At 30.9% G+C, this 5,274-nt stretch overlaps 1 long non-coding RNA gene across 1 annotated transcript in view; it reads right to left on the bottom strand.

Moving 5' to 3' along the window:
- Positions 1–1,662: 1,662 nt before the first annotated feature.
- LOC136796568 (uncharacterized) overlaps positions 1,663–5,274 on the bottom strand; it is a 147,722-nt gene continuing 144,110 nt past the window's right edge. Inside the window, exon 3 of the long non-coding RNA XR_010844299.1 lies at positions 1,663–2,210. This is a non-coding gene — a long non-coding RNA (uncharacterized lncRNA). The remainder of the gene's footprint in view (positions 2,211–5,274) is intronic.

Here is a 5,274-nt window from a genome sequence, read left to right as displayed (position 1 = left end):
AAATAATATTACCTCAAAATAGTAACTTTGGAACCAGCAAATAAAAAAAAATAATTAAATAAAAACAAAAAGAAAAAAAAAAGGGCTGACTACTAAATATACCTATCCATGACTTGTGTATGCATGAGATTAGTCATGCTTTAAATTTGAAAGTGGAATGGTAATAAAGCGATTTAAGTGTAGGACACAAGCTATCATGCAGTTATTGACCGCGATTTATGAGTTTCGGTGACTACCAAGGATCAACCTGGTGACTTGTGACATCAGTGGTAAATATTAGTGTAAGGAATTTGGTAAGGCAGTATTGTGGAAAATCCGTGCAAGTCATGCGGAAGATTGATTTAATTGATTTTTGTAATCCACGTATATCAACGTATTCGAAATTTAAAACAACAAATATTGAAGGAGAATTCAATCTTTTTTCTTCACGTTCAGTCATAATGGTTCATTATTCAATGGTTCAAAGAATCAAGTGCATACATTGGCAGATTTGCAAGTCGTTGATTCGAATTATTATTATTATTGTTTCATTGCCACGGGGACTGTATAAAACTGGTTATACACCTTCTTTATAATAAATAATAAATCAGCTGAAGGTATCGATTTATTAGGGTCGTTTGTAACAGAGATATATTGGGACCTACAATGGCTGTGAATTCCATTCAGCTATGAAGGCCCTTACTTCGCCTCACATCAAAGTCTGTAGATAGCATTGACATCACCTTTAGCACGTTCTTGAAATGCTTTAAGAAATTCTCAGGATATCAGCGCAGATAGAATAGAAGATTGGCATTTAGTCCCTTGACAAAGCATTCCTCGCCTTTAAGGTTTTAATATCTTGAATGGATAAATATGATTTATTCCTTTTAGCATTAACTTGATTTAGCTTTTATTAGGATTTATTAAGTTTTAATAAAGAAAAAAAATTGTTAGGATAAATTTAGACCTAAATTATGAAAGCATTTTGGTATAAAAATAAGAAAATTAAGAAATCTAGTTCCAATTGATGGGTTTGATTTTTAATTTCTAAAATCAAGAAGTAAAAAGTTTAAACATTAAAAGTTCCTAATTTTTTTTTCCAAACTGGTAGTTTTGCAAATTAATAAAAAAAAATGTTGGATGTATTTTGATGTACATTATTTTGAAATATTTTTTATTTTTTCAAAGTGTTTATTATAATAGAAAAAAAACTATTAAAAATAAACATGGTTAGGACAAAACCACTAAACGGCAGATTTATTGAAAGAACCTGTTAAAACATTTTCTAGCGAATAAAGAACGTATTTCTTAGATTCTGGATAAAGTGAATGAACAAGTTAATATTAACGATTGTTGGCGAAATACTCTAATAAATATTTAGAGAAGGATATTAAAAACGAGCTTCCTGCTACATTAAAAAAAGGATATTATTTATCTTTAATATTTACTTTACTTGAATCATCTAGATGAAATAATAATGTAATATGTTGTATATCATTGATGTATTTTGTGAATAGAATGTTTAGTTCGTTTGATGGAGTTATCTTACTAACAAACTGTTCCAATAACACTGATCATCTATATAAAAATTAAAAATTAAATTTTAATTAGTAATAATTTGATGGGGTACAATATGATTTTAATTTTCATTTATTCATTTTTTCGGTTGACCTATAGGTTGTGTTGATCCCTAGCCGCCTTCACAAGCTTCCTCCACCTCTGTCTATCTTCGGCGATGGCTTTCCAGGTTATAATGCGGTGTTCAGCCGCGTCCTTCTTGATGCAGTCCATCCATCCAAGTTTTGGCTTCCTTCTTGGTCTGGTTCCTATGACTCAGATGTTCCAAGTTAGGAAGAGAGAACCTGTTAGGTGGCTTCTTGCAGTATGTCTTGCCCATTGCAATCCCTGCTTTCATATCAAGCATGATTGATTGTTGCTTCTCTGACATTATTTCCTTATTCGTCTTCCTTCTCAACCACTATCACCCTGAGAACATTACGTCCCATTTTTTTTTTCAATATTTTTCTCAAGCGTGCCAGTAAGAGCATATTGTGTCTCACAACCATACATTACTACGGATTATGAGATCATTATGTTTCCGTAATTTTAGCTTTCGTGCGAATTTTTTTATTATCTTAGAACATGGGCTGCAGAAAATGGGGTTTTATTCGAGCTGGGGATCCTTTTGTCTATTTCACTAGGATGGTCATTGATGGATGCCACTGGGCTTCCTAGGTATTGGAGGCTGTTAACTTTTAGGAAAGTTTAGTTGCGTACGATTATTTTTTACTATATTATTAATTAATATTAGGTAATTTTATAACTTCAGTGCATTATTAATACTTCTACACGATTTTACCTGTATGAAAAATACGTTGAAAATGTATCATTTCTTGAAAAGTTCTATACCTCAGGGGCAATTTAATGTGCGTAATAATGGAAATTATGTTAATATAGTTAGACGCCTCTTAAATAAACAGTAAATTTTTACTTTACTCGCCCCAGCGGAAAATATTTATCAGCAACAATTGGAGATGAGAGAGCCCACCCCATTAAACAGGTGCTCCATTAGAAACTTTCTTGGCGACTGAAGGGCACTCACAATTAGCTCATTTGTTTTCCCCTTCTTAAAACATAATTTGATTTTGTAGGTAAACACCCCAGAATTATGGGAGTAGCAATAACAGTACAAATTATTTTTGTATAAAAATATTGTTTGTTATTAAATCAATAATATAGCAAACTTTCAAACATTCGGAATTTTATGAAAATATATTAAACTTCACTTCAATGGTTTTCAGCAATAGGGCTCCCATTTTTCAAGTTTTTGAAAATCTGTAAGATGTAAACTAGTTCTAAATTCTCAGTTATGTGAAAAAAATATTTTTTTATCTATTTTCTACATTAGATAGTAATTTCAGTTAAAAATATAACTTCAAGACGATTATTATCTATATCCATACCTAGATGATATAACAAGATTGTTGAAGCAACCAATTTTTATTTGCCTCCGAATATACTCAATCTAAGCATTTAAAAAAAAAATAAATTACCCTCCTCCCCCCATCAGAAAAAAATCACAAAAATATTTCATTTATTTAAATCTAAAATAAATAGTCATTAATTATTTTCGCTAAAGCTTTGATGCATCGTATATCCGAAAAAAGTTTCAAACCAATAAGAAAAAACAAAAAAAAAAACTTTTCATTCTAGAGGCATCACGAAAGAATTGTAAAAGTGAAAATCATGTCGGTATCCCATAAAACGATTTCACAATGATGTTTTGATTTTTTTTCCTTTAAGTATCAAAATATTATTTTTATTTTTTTCTGGCTTACCACTTATCACAGCTTAAGCGGCAATTGTTCACTTTATAAAGAAAATAAAAAATAATGATTGTAATATCTAACAAGCCAGCTATTTCCTTATATTGAATAACAAACGATCTGATAATAGGAGATGCAAATTTCTGATATAAGTAGAGAGAATCTTTTTTACAACACAATTATTCCAGAAGTTTCAAACACCTCAGGATGTAGTTACCGACTCTTTACATTAAACTTTTTACTTTTATATATTTTTTAACCAAATTTTATATCCGTTGTTTTAAAAATCCCTTTAAAAAAATAAAAACTATATCTTTCCCACTATATAAAAGAGACGTTTTAAAATTATTGTATCATCAATTTTGATAAAATCGTAAATAAGCAAACGTGTACCTTGCGATGCAGGAAGAGCGTAAAGAATAAAGAAAAAATCGGCACAACTGTGGTACCGGAGGTACGCCGGATGTAGTGTGCATCATTCCATCCAAACCTTTCTCTATCGAGCCAAGTTTGCGACCCAACGGTCCCATACGTCTGGAAACCGAAGTTGTGTAACGAACCTAATGTCCATTGTGATGGGAAAAAATTATTCTCGTAGGTAAGCTTCTGAATAAATATTTGTCAATTTCAAAAATATTTTATATTTATACAGATTATATATAGCTTTTTTAGAAAAATCTATTTTTTTAAAATATATATACATAAATACAAGGATGGGTAGCACATACGTCTCAAAGACGTTTTTCGTTTCGCTAATCAGCAGATAAAAATGTTTTATTAAATTACATGTAATACTCCCCAAATACACTAGGTTACCACAAGTACACAGTATGCTAATCAGGCCTAGAATAAGATATACATACTGATGTAAATAATTAACAAAGTTTTTTCCATTATAACTAAAAAAAAAAGATTTCTTCTGCTTCGACCTCGTTCCCTGCTCACAATCAGTGTTAATACGATATTTAAGAAAAAGAAAAAGTGGTAGAAAAACAAATGTGTTGAATTCAACCAAATTAGAACACTTTTGGTTCTTTTAGTTTTATTGAAAAACATATTGATTCAAAATATTTCAAACAAGACCTTTTTTTTTCTATTTCACGTTATATTAAATTCATATAGAAACGAGTTATTTAAAAAGATGCGCTACAGCTTCAAAGAATGGGTGAATCAATATAGTTTTACACCATTAAAGTCAATTTGGTGGCTGATGTAAGTTAGCAAGTATCCTTCCTCCAGAGTTTGTTCATTAATGCCGAAACTTTGACTGAGGTTAGCAAGAGTACTACCACATAACCAACTCTCTACCTAATATGGTATGTGAACTACTGCTACCAGCTGCCATGTCGAGGTTAGGAACATGCATCGACGGTTCATGTACTAAATATACCTTATTCAAAATCGTACTGCAGGCAATCAATATTCAGAAGGAACGAAGAAAGAAAATCACACATAAAAAACTGGAACTGAGACATTCTTATTAGAATATTTGAAATAGAATTAAATAATAGTTTATTCTTAGAGGAGCAAGGTAACTCAATTAGTAAGGCACTGCGCGAAATGAGTTTCCTAGACTCAAGCTCAAGCAAAGCTGTGTTTCTACATTAGAATCAGAGGACCCTCTCAGGGCACACTCAGCCTCCTCCTATACTGATCTTTTCACATTCGCTGGTTAAGAAACAATTCATCCTTACAAATCAATGAACAGAAAACCCTTCATGTGTTGTAATAGTACATTTACAGTACATTCTTGGGGTATTATGTCTATGTCTCTTTAATAACTCTTTTAAAAAAAACTAATACCTTCGTATACAAGTCTTAAGTATTACATAAACTGTCCACTTTGATATGATATTTTAAATAATCCAATATTTTAATATACATGTACGAAGACTCTGAATGCTACCAACAAGTATTTATAATTTTTCAGATCAGAACAGGTAAATTAAAGGAGAGTTGTATCTTATGA

The sequence above is a fragment of the Halyomorpha halys genome, unplaced genomic scaffold, assembly GCF_000696795.3.
Source record: "Halyomorpha halys isolate HHAL.00 unplaced genomic scaffold, Hhal_1.1 Scaffold707.1, whole genome shotgun sequence".
In the NCBI taxonomy this organism is placed as follows: Eukaryota; Metazoa; Arthropoda; class Insecta; order Hemiptera; family Pentatomidae; genus Halyomorpha; species Halyomorpha halys.
This window is presented reverse-complemented; position numbering and strand designations above follow the sequence as displayed.